Below are 19,421 nucleotides of genomic sequence, written 5' to 3'. Positions count from 1 at the left end.
GTTGAAGGCTTCTCCATTTTTATGCCAAATGAAGGCAACATCATCGTGACCAAATAATTCAATTTTTGTTTCATCTGACCATAACACTGAAGACCAGAAACCTTCTTCTTTGTCCAGATGAGCATTTGCAAAGGCCAAATGAGCTTTTGCATGCCTTAGAAGTGCCTGGAGAAGTGGCGTTTTCCTTGGTCTGCATCCGTGGAACCCAACAGTGTCCGTTGGACTGTCTGCCTTGAGACATTGCCACCAGCAGAGCCCAGATTCACCAGAATGGCCTTGGTGGTGATCCTTGGATTCTTTTTCACCTCTCTCACTATTCTCCTGGCCAGCACAGGTTTCACTTTTGGCTTCCGACCACGTCCTCTGAGATTTTCCACTGTGCGGAACATCTTGTATTTTTTAATAATACTTTGCACTGTAGCCACTGGAACTTGAAAACATTTGGATATGGCCTTGTAGCCCATTCCTCACTTGTGAGCAGCCACAATGCACAGCTGCAGGTCCTCACTGAGTTCCTTTGTCTTAGCCATGAATGTCCACAGACCATCTGCAGAGAGCTGCTGTTTTTCACCTGTTGAGTTGAGTAAAACAGCTATTTCCAATTAATCAGGGTAATTGGGATGCTTTAGAACAGCTTTGACTATTTGGAATGGTATGGAACTTTGGATTTTCCCAGAGACTGTGACAGTTTGTAAAGGGTATGAATAATTCTGGACATGATACTTTTTGCTCAAATGTAAATAAAAGCTGAGAAATATTTTTTTCCACAATGATGCGTCTTGTACATCATCTTATATCTTTTGTGAGACGCCTGTGTCATTTCCAGTCAAAAAATAACTTGCTAGTTGAATAAAAGTAACTTTAAGTCAAAATTTGCCAGGGGTATGAATAATTATGGGCTTAACTGTATGTATTAGGAGTTGGTGGGAACGTGTGTTGTTGTTCCTGGGTTTTGTTTCCCTTCTCGGCACAGGTAGGCGGGGCAGTGCTTGATGGCATTCCGGCACACCTGCAGCGCATCGGACATCATCAGTTGGAGCATTTATGGAGCTGTGTGACGGACGTCAGGTGTCGGAGTATTGTCGCTTCCACAAGTGCCTGTCTCGCCGCCTGCTCGCCTGCCTGTTTCGTTTTGTGTTGGCCTCCTCGGATTTGTGACAGAGATTTACCTCGCACCAGCCTGTGACCACTGCCCATACCCATCTTTCTGTGTTTCAAGTAAGCTCTCCAACTCTACCCGTTCACCTAAGTTTAACTCTCGACTTTCAACGTTATCTCCTAACTCTGTTGGTGTCATGGTCCTGGGTCATGCGACCCAGTGTTTTGAGTTTTAGTTTATTTGGATGTTTATTGTTTGTTTAGGTTCATTAAGTTATTCCAGCCCATTTGTAATTATATTACCCTTGTGTTTAGTCTCTCTTGCCCTTCATGTGTGTTATGTCTGTGTGTCTTATGTTGTCAAGTTCTTGTAGTTATTTCTGCCATCTTCCCCTGTACTCAGTCTCCCTGGTTCTGTGTCTACGTTTCATGTCTATGCAATTATGTTAAGTTCATGCCATGTTTCATTTCCATGTCTATGTCTGCGTGTTTCCTGTTTTATTTTGGAAGAGTCTGGTGTTCTTTGTTCATTGTAGTTAGTGTTACTCTCCCCTGTATTGTCATTATGTTCCATTCTAGTCAGCTGTGTTCTCATGTGTCTCCACTTCCCCTGATCGCCTCATGTGTGTATTTAGTCCTCAGTCTTGCTGTGTTCAGTGTCGCATCGTCTGTGTTCCCACCCTCCATGTTGTCTTAGCCAGCCTTTGTATTCATAGTTATGGTTTCCTGTGTCTTCCTAGTTTATCCTAGTATCACTTTCCCAGTTTAGTTTTGTCACTGCGCTTCTGCCTTGTTTTCACTCCTTGTCACCAGCCACAATAAAGGCTCGCTTTTCGTTCGAACTCAGTTTCTTGTCCTCGCCTGTGTCCGCACCTGAGTCCTCCACACACTCTCCACACGGTCTGCCCCGGCAGTCCGTGACAGTTTGTCCCTCATCCTCAGGTCGCTCCGGTGCGCCACCTATCCTCCCGCATACCTCCGCTCCGGTTCATCCCCTCGGCTCCGTCTCCTCGCACATTTACCCTGTCACTGTACATAGATACCAAAAGATGACAAAGAAAATATTGCTTCATCTGATATTTATTTTCACCTATTGTTAAAAACCTTATTTAGTAATACCACAACCTTTAAAACAGCAACATAAAGTTCAAGAAGTAACAAATAGAAAAGGGTAAAACTGTCATATGTTTAACAAAACAATATACACATAGGTAAGAAAAAAACACAATTCAAAGTAGTAAATAAAAAGGGAAAAACATAAGGGTAAATGATCTTTTTTAACAATAAGAAAAAAAACCATGATTTAAAATTCAATAAAAATCTATCCACCCGCTTCTACTCTGCCTTGATTTTTTTTTATGTGTGGTAAAAAAGCTCTGATCATTTAGAGACCGCTTCTTATCTGTCTTGTGCAAGCCATTTGTTTCAAAACTTGGGTCGCGAGTGTCATCTTTATACTGGCTAATAGTCCTCCTCACCTCAGTGTTAGGAAAAGCAGACAGGGGAACATTTAAGCGGGTGAGTGTTTTTAAAAATGCTGGCCACCCTGCAGGCCATGAAACATCTGTTGCTCTACGTGTTGCCGTTGCACTTTGATCAAATCATAGAGATGCGAACCTCTGATTGTCAATAATAATCTCGCCCCTATCATTCCAAGAAACACCCGACACACAAGTGAGCGCTGTTAAAATAAGCTCTGCATTTTTTCTGCTCCTTTTTGCCATATAGGAGACAATCTCATCCACAAACAGGTCTTTGTCTGTCGCCGCCAACATTGCTTTGACGGTCAGATGCATTCTGACCAGTTTCAGAAGGCAAAGATAGTGTTAGCACATTTTTTTTTTCACTCATGCCTTGTTTCACAAGTGAAAGGTATCTCTGAAGAATGGCAGAATACTTTTTAGCCTTCTCATACCAAATCTGGCAGCTGCAGCACTTCAACCATAGCTGTGTCTAGCTCGTTTTGTGATACATGCCTGACGGAGCCTGTCATATAAAATTATATTCCAGAAACATGCTTTGCCGATCCAATAAGCTGTTCAGAACACTTCCTACATTGAAATAGACATCAGCACGAACTATCGCATGTCCGCCATTACCTTCCCGAAACCGGAAGTGATGTCATTTTTGCAGAAAATGTAGTTTTTTACTTATAGGCCTTATAAGCCTATACTGGTGTTTTTAAAAGTCATGTTAGACTCCATCCTTTTCTGAATAGTTTCTGGGATGCTTAGAACTCAAATTGCACTGCTTTAAATAGTTTATTTTGATGCACATGCTGTTTTCTTTGCAAATTTGCATTATAGGATTTATTTTCATTTTTTCTGCAGTATATAAAAATTGATGTATCTCAAAAACAAAACTATGAAGACACTCAAAATAAATTTCTTGTTGTAAACTATTTTTGCAACTTTTTTGTATTTAAAGTTTTGAGGAATAAACCTCTTAAATTTCTCTAAGTAGAAAAGTATGTAAAAAAACAAACCATTTTCAATTTTTTTGCAGTTTATTGCACTTTTTGCAATTTATGTAGTTACTATGGACTTACTGCATACATATCATTAAACTTTGGGCTATAAGAGTTGTATTGATGTATAGCAACTTGAAATGCTCCCAAACATGGCACTACAGCATGTAAAATATAAAGTAAGGTCTGGCGGACTTGGCTCTATGGTAGGTCTTAAAGGGTTAATAAAATCCATGCTTGGATTACAAATAATATTCCTCCGTATGCTGGGTGGGGATTTTTACAACAACTCCAACAGTGCAATGTTTCTCCGCATCCGTGAATACGTATCCCTTTTTTTTTTTTTTTTTTTAATAACCTCTTTAGCCGTTTTTTGGGGATATAAACAACTTAATGATCCGACAACAAATTGGTTCAGAGTCTTAAATAGTCAGACGTCTTATATTTATAGTCGATTAGAAGATACCCATATGGGGTAGATGTGGCATCATTAAAAGCTTCTAAGAAGTATTTTGTATTACCTGGAAACATCTTTCTACCTAAAACTGAAAATTTGGTATTTATCTCTAGGGTTGTTAAACAGAATCAAATAATTAGTATTCAATGAAATTGTCTTACTGGATTTTCCCTGCATAAACAAATTCTGAACTAAGTACATGCTGCTCAAGTTCCTATGATGAACGTATTGTATGAACACATTTTGAACTTCTATGCTATTAGACGCAGTATTCATCACTTCGATAATGAGCAAGTTGTTCTTATCCGGAGGTAAAAGGACATTGTCACTCAGAGATTCCAGTATACCATTCACAAAGGTGATTTTTCTTATCTGAAGAAGTTGATCGTATAAAGCAGGGGTGTCAAACTTATTTTGGTCTGGGGGCCGCATACAGCTTAATCTGATCTCAAGGGGGCCAGACCAGTAAACTCATTCCAAAATTACATAGAACTAACAGTAAGTCCACTTTTTTTCTTTGTATTAGTGCAAAGAAGAATTGTCCTTTTTACACTTTTACTCAGTTTAACATTTATTTAAGTGCATTATACATAAAAATCTGATCATAGTGATTGTACAATGTTTTAAAACATTTAGTCAACAAACAGTTTTGTGGAACTTAAAAACACTGCCCTGCATGTTAAAATACATCAAACACATCTAAATTTAGAAATGAATGAATTTAAAATCCATTTTCCACATCTAGGAAGCAATTCTGAACACATAAATTGAGGCCACACACTTGAAATCTTAAGTGGTAGCTGTTTTAAACAGACATTTGATGAAGTAAATTTGGCCCCTTCCTTGTTAATGCATAAAATGTAAACAAAACAAAACAAAAACTCACATAGATAACATATGTGGCATGCATAAGACATATTTTACTTAACAATAGTCTTCTCTTGTAAATCTGTTTCTGACTACCACTGACTTTCACAGTAATTACTAGAGCAAATATTCACATTTGTTTATTTTATAGTGCAACGTTCAAAGCAGCATTCCATAGAATTTAGTCTTGCTCAGTATTTGCCCCTGAAACTTGGCATCTGTTAGCCTGCACAAGTGCATCAATATCAGGCATCATATCCTGAGTAGCAGCCAGTTTCAGAATCTCATTTAAGTGCTTATGTGTGAGCTTTGAGCGTAGCTTTGTTTTATTAATGGTCATGAGTGAGAAAACTTGCTCACAAAGGTAGGTAGTCCCAAACATGGACAACATTTTTGCAGCCAGTGCTGTCAATTTAAGATAGCGTAGTAGGAGATACTTGTAAAATGTGTCCAAGCACACAGAGGCAAATTTGTCCTTCAATTCTACATCACACTGCAAATCAATGATTTCAAGTTGCATGTCAACAGGCACATCAGAAGCTCTGACTGTGAATGGTGAGCGAAAAACTGCGAATTCTGTCTCGAGTTGCTAAAGACCTGAAATCGTTTCTCAAATTCCCTCAGCAACCCTGAAATCTTGTCTTTGTACTGTTTCACGTCAGGATTAACACTTGCTGTGCACGCATCTCGGAGACAGGGAAAATGAGCAGGGTCTCCGCTTGCTATCTGCGTCTCCCATAACGTGAGCTTTAACTTGAATGCATGTATGCTGTCATAATACTGTGTTACAATTATTTTTTTTATTTTTTTGCGTCCCTGCAACATTCTGTTAAGATTATTCAAGTGCTCTGTAATATCAACCATAAATGCAAGGTCCTGCAGCCAAAGTGGGCACTGTAATTCCTTAACAGGTTTTCCTTTTTTCTCCATAAATTGTCCGATTTCTCCACGTAGATCAAAGAAGCGCTTCAGCACAGCACCTCTGCTTAACCATTTTACTTCAGTGTGGTATGGCAGACCATGGGTAATGTTACAGTCATTGAGAAGGCTGTCAAACTGACGATGATTGAGACCTCTGGCTCAGATGAAATTAACAGTTCGGACAACCACCTCCATGACGTGATCCATTTTTAAGGACTTGCAGCATAATGCCTCCTGATGCAAAATGCAATGAAATGTCCAAAAATTACCCCCTCTATTTGCGGCTTGTACTTTCTCTCTGAACTTGGTCACAACACCTGCTTTTTTCCCGATCATTGACGGTGCACCATCAGTGGCCAGGCTTACGGCGCGGGACCAGTCCACCCCAACCCTGTCCAGTGCTCCAACTATGGAGTGGAAAATGTCCTCAGCTGTTGTGGTGTCGGTCATAGGCACCAACTCGAGAAAGTCAAAGTATCATCAACTCCACGAATGAATATGGCCAGTTGAGCGACGTCTGTAATATCAGTACTCTCATCACTTGCAACAGAAAATGCCAGAAATGACTCCACTTTGCGTTTCAGTTGGCTGTCCAAATCTGCCGCTTGTTCCGAAATCCTGTCTGCCACGGTATTTCTCGTCAAGCTAATATTGGCAAAAGCTTGTCGCTTCTCAGGACACACAATTTCAGCAGCCTTCAGCATGCAGTTTTTGACGAACTCCCCCTCAGAGTACGGCTTTGATGCTAATGCTACTTGGCTAGCAATTACGTAGCTGGCTTTCACCGCAGCATCACTGACCTCTCGGCTCCGGGTGAAAACAGATTGCTGTTTCCTCAGACCAACCAACATTTCATTTACCTTCTGTTTTCTCAGTTCTCCGTGCAAGCTGTTGTATTTTTTACCATGTTGAGTTTCATAGTGGCGCCGAATATTGTACTCCTTAAGCACCGAAACTTGCCGCATGTACACTAGGCACACGGGTTTCCCATTCACCTCCGTGAACATATAGGAAGTCCATTTTTCTTGAAAAATCCGACACTCTGTGTCCACTTTTCTCTTTTTTGACAAAGACATTTCGCTGATGAGGGTGCCCGTTCCAAGAGAAAAAGCGGGTAAAGCGATTGAACTGACTAAAACACAGCGCCCCTAGCGAACAACATAGGAACTGAAGATTTTAAAGAAAATGAAGTTTATTCTTTTTTTTAATAATGCAAATTTATCCCCGGGCCGGACTAAACCCCCTGACGGGCCGGTTCCGGCCCACGGGCCATATGTTTGACACCCCTGGTATAAAGGCTGCCAGCAAGAATAGATCTAAACAATATTATCAATTTTGGTTGAAATAATGGTAGATGCCTTTTCAATGATGCTTTTGACAAGGAAAGTCTTTCCGCAATTACTCGGTCCACTAATAACTAAACTAAAAGGGTGCTGGAGCCTCCCATCTAAGGCTTGATCCTGATCAGTATCCATAAGGGAGTGTTGTATAGTCAGGCAGCACCCTTCTCTTGTTATAGACCACCTGAAATTTCTTTTACAACTGTTTCATTCCCAAGATGAAACCTCTTCATATTGCGTTTGATGGTGTCGGACTCTGCAACTAAATGCGCATCCCTGTTGTCAACAAATGCCCGGACTAAGCCTTTCAATGATTCGTGGGTAACAACTTTAGACTTAACATCAATGAGTGTTACACCTTTACACTTAACCTGAGTCTTGCCCTGTTTTGCGTAATAAGCATAGCATTTTGGACCTCCAGAGACAAACTCGGTAATGGGATCATCCTCTCCAGACCTGCCATCATTGAGCTCATCAGTCAGGGTCTGTAATCAGCTCGCAAGATGGCATGTTTGTTCGCATGGAGAATCGACCCCACAGAGTTCAGAGGTCTCACGGTATATTTTACAAGCCATTCTCAACACCTCGCCATCATTAATGCAGTACTTATGCATTTCTGCCTGTAAATCAAATGGTTTCTTGCAGGCAGGCTTGTACCTTGCCATATTTTTCTCCTTTTCACTTTCAGGCATTTTATCATACCTGTAAAAAGATGGGGCAGGATAAGGGCCTACATAGAATTCGTTAGCCCTTGTGTTAAATGTGTGTGGGAAGAAGCCTTTTTCAAGGTCCTGGAATCCCAAGGCAGAAGGTGTTTTGGCCAGACGCATGGGCAGAAAGCTAAATGAGTCTATCCATCTCTGATCATAGGATTTGTCATACATTAGAACGACACAACTCCCTCTCATTGTTACACGCGGAGCAATACCTTTTTTAACGAGGTATTCCAAGAGAATATAGCTGTCAAAACCCGAAGAATTATGGGCTATAAATGTATAGCCACGGAATTTAGGCCTTCTGTAGTGTTCGACAAATGCAGCCACACACTTTAACGTGTTGAAACAGAATTTCTTCCCATGAATATCCATCGCACACAAAAAAACTGCCTCATGCTTTCCGTCGTGATACTGGTTCTCAAAATCATATATTATGTAATTTTCATGAGGTTTTTTCATTTCAGCAGGTTGAATGAAACACTCATGAGCCATGCCACTGTCCACCAAGTGCTCTCCACAGAGTGTACACACACGGGGTACATTTGTGTTCTGCTTTGTCTGACTTCCTGTATACCTTGCCGCATGTTTCACAGTATTTTATACTGTCACATGCGGCAAGGTGATTGTAACACGCATTGTACATCAGTTGCCGCAGTTCTCTGGAATTAAAATGAGACATGTCCCTAGTCCTAATCCCACCGCTACCACCACCAATCTGCACAGTGTGACTTTCTTTCACGTAATCTACAGCAACAGCTGCATCAAAACCATCACTAGAAGGTGGAAGCTCATCAATCTCAAAATGCCCAACAGAGAGGGCTGCATCAAGATTATCAATTGCATAAGAATGGTCAGTAAGGGGCGATTGGAGGCCATTAAATGTCAAAATCTCAATATGACCAGCAGAGGGGGCTGCATCAAGACTGCCAACTGTATCAGAATGCCCAGTAAGGGGCGATAGGATGTCATCAAATGTCAAAATCTGTATATGACCAGCAGAAGGAGCAACATTAACACTGTCAGTTGTGTCATACCAGTCTACAGAGTGTGAAAGAAGCTCATCAATGTCAAAATGCCCAGCAGAGGGCATCAATATCACCAATTGCATCAAACCAGTCTATAGAGGATAATCTGTGATTACATTCACCGCGACCATCACCATCATCACCAACATCATTAGCATTGCCAACATGTGAATTACCAATCTAGCAAACAGCTGAAACAGGACCCGAGAGATACATCTGGGCTTTCAGTTGATCCATCTACTGTTTATTGAAGTTTCATCAAAAATGGTCTCAGTGAAAGGGAAGGCCACTTATCCTTCCACCTATTCAATTCAGGTTCACAGGGGGCCTGGAGCATATCACGGCTGCCACAGAGTAATAGGCATTAAGTGTGAATGTGAATGGTTTTCTGCCAGTGTGTAGTAGACACACTGGCAGAAAACCATTCACATTCACACTTAATGCCAATTTAGAATCACCAGTTAACCTAACCCCACTAACTGCATGTCTTTGGACTGTGGGATGAAGCCAGAATACCTGTAGAGAACATGCAAGCTCCACACAGAAATGCTCCAGCCAGGTTCAATTTGGATTTGAACCCAGGACCTTCTTGCTGGGGCAACAGCGCCTAACCAGCCCCATTGTGCTACTCTAATGATGAATCACGCGAGTGGTGTTGAACCTCTTTTCAAAATTAATGTAATTATGAACACAGAAAAGTGCTGTCAGAATTTGATTCACCATGCAATACCATCTGGAAAGCATCTGAATGGCACCAGCTTCATTTTTCAGCGTGACAATGATGCCAAACACACTGTCAATGCTGTAAAATCAAACCTGGATAGAAAAACACACAATGCAATGCTATCAGGAGTTCAGGTTGTGTTGAAGAATGATAGCGGTCTGAACAAATACCGACTTTCAAGCTCATTAGTATTGTACAAACTCTGTTTTTCCCTTATATACTGTATTGCATCTATATAAATCACTGCACCTTAAGCAGCTTGAGGTTTACTGCACAGCTAACAGCTGTATAATGTTTTTCCCATTTTCTTTTTTATGAACGTAATTCCTCAGATCACAAACTATGCCTTTCCTCAATATGAAATAGGTAATTATTATTATATGTATAGTATGTTGATAAAAGTGATTTCTGGGATTACTTGAAATATTTTTGCTGTAGTAGGTTAGATGGGACGTCTAAAACAAAATCATTCTGTGTATCATGTAGCTTATTTAAACTAGATCATAAAGACAAAATGAATGTTTTAATATAATCACCAAGGCGCTGTAGTTTAGATGCAGATTTGTTACACCTCTTAACATACTAAACTCTAAATGCAGGAAAACTAAAGCCGTGGCTTTGCGGGGGAACCATATGTAGTTTTTAGTTTGAGATCCCGTGCAATAAAGACACATGTCGCTGCTACACATTGTCAGCATTTGCAAATGTATCTGAAAGATGTTTTATTTTTTTTCAGCTTAAATTAATAATCATGTAATCTACGCTGGGACTCCTCATGGTTAACCCAACCCTACAGACTGTTAGTTGAGGATAAACAGCCCTGATCCCTTGAGCTTCTTATTCCACAAAGGTCTAAAAAAATAAGCCATTGTAAAATCAGACACAAACGCACCACAGCCTGCTATCTGTATTTTTGTAGTATGTAAAATTACAGCTGAAAATAACCAGGTTAAAACTGGGTAGTAAATCAGGTTGTCTCTGCCATGGTTGTTCCTCTGTTACCCAGCAGATGGGGTACTGGTTGGACCCCAGGCACATCAGCCTGCTTCATTCAACCCCAACTGTATTGTGCAGCTTTGGCTCGGCTGTTCCACCCCTCCCACAGGAGGCTCACACAAGGAGCACTCAGCCTCTGTGCAGAGGCATATTTCCTCATCAGCAGCCCGCTCTCCAAGGCCAGAACAGTTTGTGAGCTTTGCTGGATGATGGCCAGCTGCAAACCCACTACTCCTTCACATCGGGTGACCTTGGTCTCATCTGGTCTCATGCTTGAAGAGCAGGAATAATCTCCTTTCCTGTGTGTTAGTTTGTACTCACAAATCCCCACAGACAGTTTAACTTTCAGTGAAGAGGGAAGGGGGAAAAAAGGATATTTTTATGTGTTGACTTAAGAAAAATAACATCTCTGTCTGTTTCTCCGTTGTGGGCCCACAGAGTTAAACAAGTGTAAATGAGGTGCTAAGAAGCTGTGATCATGCAAATACAAATACAGCATCTCTCTTAGATTAAGCACAGAAGAGAGGAGAGCTGCCTCTAGTGTCAGCGGGTCGAAAAGAATGGCACACAGGCCGAGCTAATGCTGGCTGGTGTGTGATAACATGGAGGCAGACTTTGTGTCTGCATGCAAGCGCCTTTAAATGCATGTTACTGAAATATATTCATCTCCTGTTTCAAGTGTTTCGCTGCTGAGTCATGAGTGGACTCAAGAATAAAGCCTGGACCTCAAGTTTGAACAATCTTCTGCCGCCAAGGGAGCTGAGTCACATTTAAGACCAAGATATTAAAGGAAAAGTTCACCCACATTACAACACTACATGTGATCACAATAAACTCATTTAAGCTTCCTGGTTTGAGGGGATTATTTGGGATTTTTATGCATCTCCTGCAGCAAAATGGATACAAATGGAACTTCATGTGCCCGGCCCACAATGTAGAAAAGAATTACATCTAAATAATTCAACGGTAGCCCGTCTTTCGAGCAACATTGTCTTGGTGGGTAATCCACAGACTACAGTGACAGTGTTCACTGTAACCAGAAGAAAGAGCAGTTTGTAACCGCTGTGAGCACTACAAGCTGCAGACCGCATTGAGATGGAAGTGAAGGGTTGGGAAATCTATAAACCTGGATCAGAGGAGGAGAGGGCACTAATAATGAGGTCAAAACACTTAAACATTACTCTGGTAGAATCAGAATTAGCTGCGCCGAACAGTTAAAAGTTTATAATTACATCTTCTGAAAGACTTTTCCAAGTAGCAGGTACATTTGATGGCAGCCTGTCCTAGCCTACAATGAGCGAGAGGCGGGCACAAATCTGCGGCCCAATTTATAGGTGGTGAAAGAAAACTGGACGAAAGGAGGGAAGCCATACAGTCACAAACCGCCCCAAAGTGTCACAAACGCCTCACCGGAAGAGCCGATTCAACCCTAAACCTTTTTGATGTGATGTGCATTTAAAATACTTCATTAACTGAAAGCAGACTTGCTGATTGTGGAATGTGCAGAGTGTTTGCTTATGAGGGAAGATGCATTATTACATATAAAACCAAGGCTGGATTACCTCGACCCCGAGGGACTGGGAAATTCCCTGGTTCATTGAATGTTAATTAGTTTTGGTGATTTGATTAATGGTGCGTTTGTTAGCAAATTAGCACAGCTAAAGTACAATATCTAAGAAAGTGGGGGGTGGTAAGAAAGTTCACCTGTATGCACCTTTAAAACTAACGAACCTGACCAAGAAGAGTACCCCTGAAACTACTACTGGTTGTTTTTACACTCTGTAACTTGTATTTTTAATACATATACACAACGTAATAGTTTGTGAACTTTACAGGTGCTGGTGTGCAAACATTAAGGCTAGCTGTGTCACCATTTCCAGTCACAACTATAAGCCCAGTGGCCTATAGTTTCTTATTTACTGTAAGAGAGCGTTCTCAATCTTCTCCACTAACTGAAGTGGTTTCTTCCTAATCTTAAATTGACCCTCATGCATATTTTACTAAGATCTGAAGGCAGGGGGTCAAGGACGTAAACAACATGAAAGCACAAATCCATCCTGCCTTGTATTAGTGGTTCAGGTTGTTGGTGGTGTAATGGGGTGGGGGATATTTTCTTGGAACACTTTGGACCTCTTCAGTACTAAATGAGCATTGGATAACCTATAACCTACATTTATCTACAATAAAGAGCAACAATACAGCAACACCTTGTTCATCCCATTATAACCATGGTGTACCATCTGCTTTCAACAGGATAACACACCATGTCACAAATCTTAGATTATCTCAAACTGGTTTCTTGAACACGACTGTAATCAAACGACCGCCATAGTCACCAAAATCTCAATGCAGAGAGCACCTTTGGGTAATGGTCGAACAGGAGACATCATGGATGTGCTGTGTGATGCTATTTTGTCAGTATGAGCTGATGACTTTGCAGAATCTATGTCACAAAGACTTAAGCATCTCTGAAGGCAGAAGGAGGTCTGGTACTAGCAAGATGTACCTCATGAATCAGTTAGTGAGTGTATTCATGTGTTGTTGCCATAGTTTTGTCCCATCTGCATTTTTTATTATTACAGCATAGATTTATCCATTTATAGCAGGTTATTTTTGTGTCTCTTGACTATGGGTCATTGACCTTTAATAAACCTCAGGTTGAGAACCACTGCTGTTGTGAGATTCTAGATCATTACCCATCAAAAAGACAGCAAAGGAATGAATTGCACAATTTTAATGTCACACAGTTATGTAGTTCCTTGGTTGTTTGTGTCATTAGTCACAAATTCTTGAGAGGAAAAGAGACAGTTTTTTTTTTTAATCTATTTCAGTTTAAAAGAAGACAGGAGAGGACACATTTACCCAATCAGGTTTTTTATTTGGAACAGAGTGGAAGAGAAAAAAAAATCATAAGGTGAGGCATGCAAAAGGGTGTGTGCATTTATGTGTGTGTGTGAGAGGGGTGGGGTGGGGTGGAGGGGGTTTATTGGATGATGGTGGGACGTGGAGTTGTGCTTTTACACAAACAGACCAAACTTTAAACCAACCGGCAACTGATCAATAACTAATCAATAACATTGAAACCACCTGATCTTGCTGGAAATCACAAATGATGACTATCACTATGACGACGATGATGATGGCGATGATGATGGTGACAACGACGACGAGGGATTCGATATGCGCTCGTGTGATATGATTTACAGTCTACTTAATGTCGGCGCGGTGTGTTTCAGTGCGCTGCGAGTTTTATTTCAGCTGTTGTGTGTTTGGTGTGTGTGTGCGTGCGTGCGTACGTGTGTGTGTGTGACAAGAGCACAGCTCATCTAAAGGGATGACGTGATGTGATGGATAAAAACTCTTCATGGTCATGTAGATGGTTAGTGACGCCAGAAAGGATACGCTGATATTTACATATAAAGCATAAAACTCCTCCTGCTTGTCCGGTTTCTGGTAGGTGACGGTGGCCTGTTTTGGTTCCTCCAGCGTGTAGCTGCCCTTGTCCTTCTTCTTCATCCTGTACACCAGCAGCATCACCAGGAGGCAGCGAACAGGGCGCCCACCACGCCTCCCACTATCACCGTTGGAGCGAGATGGAAACAAGAGTGTTAGTTGTGTCAAATTTGCAGCAGATTAGATGCTACAAACACTCAAACACACGCAGAGACAAACACTAAAATGCCATTAGAGCCGCTGGCACGTCTACGGCCGACTATGACACAACACGGAGCTGCTTTAGAATAACTTCTAGCAAATCTACCACAGCATTACTACCACCTTCCTGCTAAGTGAAGACGGATGAGCCCGAATGTGCCAAAATACATTCTGTGCTGCCAACTGCTTTGTGTTAAAACTGCAGCCCTGCACTGCCACATAGCAGTTTAACCCTGTGGGGGCTGCCGGGGCCAATCAACAGCAGCTGCTTTTTTCCCCACCGTCCTTTGCTTCCTCTGCTTATCTTGTCGAAATGGTTAAAAACGCCCTCATTACAGTGACTGGCATCCACGCCAAAAGCGGGAAACAAGTGCTTTGTTTCCATTCTTTGCGTCGGGAGAATTTACTTTGTTTATCTCCGTTTCTGCTGAAGGGATTTAATTAATACAGTTTTTCCACCGCGCACTTTCACCGCAAAACGTATTCCCCTCGTCTGCCTCGTCGCACCGTTTTACGTAATTAAATCTTCTATAAGATTTCAGTCGGTTTTATCTTCTTTTGCCCAATCATCCAGTGCGTAACTACAGTCTGTGCGTTTCACCGTGTCTCTTTATCTCACCGTCTCTGATTTTATTTATACTCAGACTTAAGGAATGTTCACTGTACCATTTCAAGTTGCTGTCAAGATAGCACATAATGAACCACTTGTCCGTGAATTCCTAATATCAAGTAATCATTAAGACGAATGACTAAATCAAGGATTTTAGTCATGCTGGTGGGGCTGGGCCATGGATGGCATTCTCATTCAGCCCATCTGTCCACTGCTTTTATCCAGAATTAAATTGGACAGAATGCAGTGGCGGAGCGGGGGGGGGCTTACTGGGCTGAAGCCCGGGTTGTTTTATCAGAAGCCCGGGGTCTTTTGGAGTGTAATTTTTTTCATAGTTAGATGCCTGGCTAACAACTGTATAAAACAAAAAACTACACACAATATTCGAAGCACATAGTGCACACTGTGGGAATTTACGACTGTGCGTAAATCCCCCCTAATATTGGTATGATCCGAGCTCAAACACTAAGCACTGAGCGAGGGGGCGGGGGCAGCTGCTGCCTGCAAGTGCGCTGTTGGAGAAACGCAGCCAGGCAGACAGAGGAGAACTGAAGTTTGACCAGGTACCAAAGCAAATCATTCGTACTGTACAAATAATGTAAATATGACGGTGTTTCACAAAAGATTGATATCAAACTGATCACTTGACCCATGTTACGTTACTTGCTCTTCAAGTGAATCAACAAATGGCCAAATGAAAAGCCGAACAACAACAATGCTGTTTCTTTAGAGAGTCTTAGCTTACATGTATGTTTATTTCATATTTTCAGTTGTTACCCTCCACGGCTAAATAAATCGGTTTCAGTAATGTACTGATATACAAGAATGGACATAAGGGACTCCTTTCAAAGAAAAAACTCTGGTAGATGTCATTTTATATATTATGCTTTGTATGTTGTTCAGTATATTTCTATGCAAAACAAGAGGGATTTCAATACACGGCAGTATATTCACAGTTGAAACCAGATATTTACATACACTTTTTTTACTGTACAACATCAATTTAGAGTAAACTTGTTTTGTTTTGGATAAATAAATATTGAAATATCTTTTGAATTTGTTAAATGTCACAATGAAGAGAGAGCTGTCTATTTTTTTTATCACTTTCATCAAATTTAGGAGTACAGATACACTAAGTTTATTGCGTCTTTAATTAATAAGAAAACTCCAGACGATTCCTTTCTGAGCTGAAGAAGCTTCTGATAGGTTAGTAGAGTCCATGTGAGTAAATTGGTGGCACACCTGTGGATGCATATAAGGCAAAACACAGAGCCTGTTTCTTTGAAATGGGAAAATCAAGAGATGTCAACTGTTACGTCCCACCCGAAGGGGTCTAGGCATGCGAGTGAGGGGACCAGTAACAAATGAGTCCAGAACAGAATGAAAGGAGAACAGACAGGTGTTTTCAGTAAATAAAATAGTCTTTAATAGTCTAAAATCTTTCAAACATGCAGTAGTGCAGCCACTGCTTAAGAAACCTGGCCTTGATCACACAGTTTTAGCGAACTATAGGCCTATTTCCAAGCTGCCTTTAGTCTCCAAGGTTTTAGAGAAAATTGTTTTTAGTCAACTGAAAGATTTTCTAGATGAAAATGGCATCTTTTGAGGTTTTTCAATCAGGTTTTAAAACCCTTCACAGCACAGAATCTGCATTATTAAGGGTTTTTAATGACATCCTTCTGGCATGCGATTCTGGTAACCATGTTGTTCTTGTCTTGCTTGACCTAACTGATGCCTTTGACACCGTAGACCACAATATTCTAATTTCTTGATTACATGATGTAGTGGGTATTGGTGGCACTGCACTTAATTGGTTTAGGTCTTATTTGTCAAATAGAACTTTCTCTGTCAGCCTTCTCGGTTACGAATCGTCTTCTGCTCCTCTGTCATGCGGCGTCCCACAGGGCTCAATTTTAGGGCCACTGCTCTTTTTACTGTATCTATTGCCTCTGGGTTCTATCCTTAGAAGGCATGGGATCTCATTTCATTGTTATGCCGATGACTGCCAAATTTATTTGCCACTAAAGCACAAGGATGGCATCTCCATAAAACCTCTCTGTCTAGATGACATTAAAGCTTGGTTGGCTCTAAACTTTTTAAATTTTAATGAAAAGAAAACAGAAGTGTTGGTGTTTGGACTCAGCGGTCCCTGTGAGTCCTCCTCTGTTGATTTAGGATCCCTGGAAGTCTATTTCAAACCTGTTGTTACTGACCTTGGTTTTAAGTTGGACAGTGATTTTAAATTGGACAACCAAATCAGAGCAGTGGTGAAGTCCAGTTTTTATCATTTAAGGCGACTGGCAAGAGTAAAATCTTTTCTTTCGAGGCAGCACCTTGAAACAGTGATCCATGCTTTTATTTCTTCCCGCCTGGACTACTGTAACTCACTTTATGTGGGGGTCAGTCAGTCATTGCTCTCACATCTGCAGCTGGTTCAAAATGCGGCTGCACGACTCCTAACAGGAGCTTGAAAAAGAGAGCATATAACCTCCGTGCTAGCCTCTCTGCACTGGCTGCCTGTGTCTTTTAGAGTTAATTTTAAAATTCTTATGTTTGTTTTTAAATGCCTTCACAGTCTTGCCCCGCCTTACCTCTCTGAGCTTCTTCATCCCCACATACCCTGTCGGTCTCTCAGGTCAGCTGACCAGCTGCTCCTGGAGGTACCGAGATCCAGGAGGAAGCTCAGAGGGGACAGTCCACCTAGTTTTTGAGTTACACGACGTTTTGTAACTCCAAAAAACGGCGCTCTTTGCCTCTCACCGCGATCTAATTCTGACTGCTCATCACCCTGTTTTCCAGGCACTCGTTCTCTTTCCCAGTGGCACAGTTTGTAATGACACAGGTCTGCAACCCAAAGGTCGTGGGTTCAATTCCACCTTGGTCAACATGTTTTTTTCCCTACAAATTAATACACTGTCACTGACCACTAATTCATATTGATCATTTATTACAATTCTGCAAACTTTTATGATTTTAGCAGCTTTTCTAATATTGACCTCAGATCCTTGTTAACACTCCATGGCACAAATACTCTTCCCTTTTTGGCTCTGTGTATGTGTGTGTGTATCAATATTTCTCCCATTTTAAAGTATTACTCCTCCATAATTGTATTTCTCTTAAATCAAAGTACTTTTACTACATCTTAGTACTTCTGCTCAATCATAGTATTTCTGCTAAATCATAGTATTTTGCCAAATTATGGTTTTTGTGCCAAATCATAACATTTGTTTTATGTTATAGTATTACTACTAAGTGGAGGAATTTCTGTCATGTTACAGTATATGTGCTGATTACAGTATTTCTGCTAAATCATAGTATTTCTACTATATTATATTTTTCTTTCTAAATATAGCATTTCTGCTATATAATTGTATTACTGCTATGTTATAATATTTGTGCTAAACCAGAGTATTTCTGCTGAAACATAGTATTTCTGCCAAATGATAGTATTTCTGTCAAATTACAGTATTTGTGCTAAAACATAGTACTTTTTTTTTAAATTTCAATATTAATAGTAAATTACAGTGTCTCTGGTAAATCGCAGCATTTCTGCTATGTTGTACTGTTTTTCTAAATCATAGTATTTCTGTAATGTTTAAGAATGTTTGGCTAAATATATTCTTTCTGTTATCTTATACTATTTCTCCTAAATTCTTGTATTTTTGAGAAGTTATCGTGTTTCTGGTAAGTTACAATATTTCTGCTAAGTTCTGCTATGCTATTGTATTTCTGCCAAGTATTATGTTTCCTCTAAGATATTACAGTTCTGCTAAGTTACTACATTTTAGCAAAGTTCCTTTGCTTCTGCAAAGTTTTTACAAATTCTGCAACTTTTCAGCTTTTTCTGCTAGTTTCAGCAGACAGCTTCAGCATTACAGCATTCACACTGCATTTTCGCAGGAAATGCAAATTTTTCTAGTTATATAAACTTTTCTCAATCTAAATAGTTTACTTTGGTAGAATTAAAAAATAAGTGTAGTGCAGGTCTATGATGATTTTTAGTGCTACTATCATCTAGTTCTGATTCTGGTTCTGTCTTGGTTAAATCCTAAGTAGTCCTGATTTTGAACTGTTGTAGTCCTGTTTTAATTCTGGATCAGTTCTGTGTCTGGTTGAATTGGGGTTTAGTCCGCGTGTCTTGATACAGCCCCGACTTTGTTCTGCCTTGCTGCTTAATTAAAAAACTAGCTTAAGGTGTCCTGCAGATGTGATATATATTTTTCCCTATATGAAGTCATTCTTTTTTGAACAAAACTCAAAACAGAGCCTAATAATCTTTCAGTCATTTCTAACCCCCCCCCCAAAAAAATCCCACATGCATACTACCCTTTAGGGCTAAGCCCCGGGTGTTTCAAATGTCTGCCTCCGACATTAATAGAAATAAAGAGTTGTATGTTGACATGTAGCCCTTTCCTTGCTTAAATCATTGTTAATATTTTTGAAAAATTAACCTGTGATAAGACATAGCTTATCAAGATAGAATATGCTAGATAGAACCATATAACTAAAGATGAACCAAACTTCACAATTTCATATAGCTCTCAGT

At 40.5% G+C, this 19,421-nt stretch overlaps 2 long non-coding RNA genes across 3 annotated transcripts; both read left to right on the top strand.

The window, feature by feature from the left end:
• Positions 1-952: 952 nt before the first annotated feature.
• On the top strand, positions 953-6,388 carry LOC109200040 (uncharacterized). Of its 2 annotated transcripts, none has more exons than XR_003218148.1 (2): positions 953-1,218; positions 5,844-6,388. It is a non-coding gene; the product is annotated as an uncharacterized LOC109200040 (long non-coding RNA). The 2 variants fall into 2 exon arrangements; XR_003218149.1 differs by lacking the exon at positions 953-1,218 and adding an exon at positions 5,133-5,631.
• An 8,979-nt stretch (positions 6,389-15,367) lies between these two features.
• LOC112845332 (uncharacterized) lies at positions 15,368-15,726 on the top strand. The gene is made up of 2 exons (XR_003218151.1): positions 15,368-15,438; positions 15,646-15,726. It is a non-coding gene; the product is annotated as an uncharacterized LOC112845332 (long non-coding RNA).
• Positions 15,727-19,421: the final 3,695 nt, after the last annotated feature.

The sequence above is a fragment of the Oreochromis niloticus genome, unplaced genomic scaffold (genome assembly GCF_001858045.2).
Source record: "Oreochromis niloticus isolate F11D_XX unplaced genomic scaffold, O_niloticus_UMD_NMBU tig00006736_pilon, whole genome shotgun sequence".
Taxonomy (NCBI): Eukaryota; Metazoa; Chordata; class Actinopteri; order Cichliformes; family Cichlidae; genus Oreochromis; species Oreochromis niloticus.
This window is presented reverse-complemented; position numbering and strand designations above follow the sequence as displayed.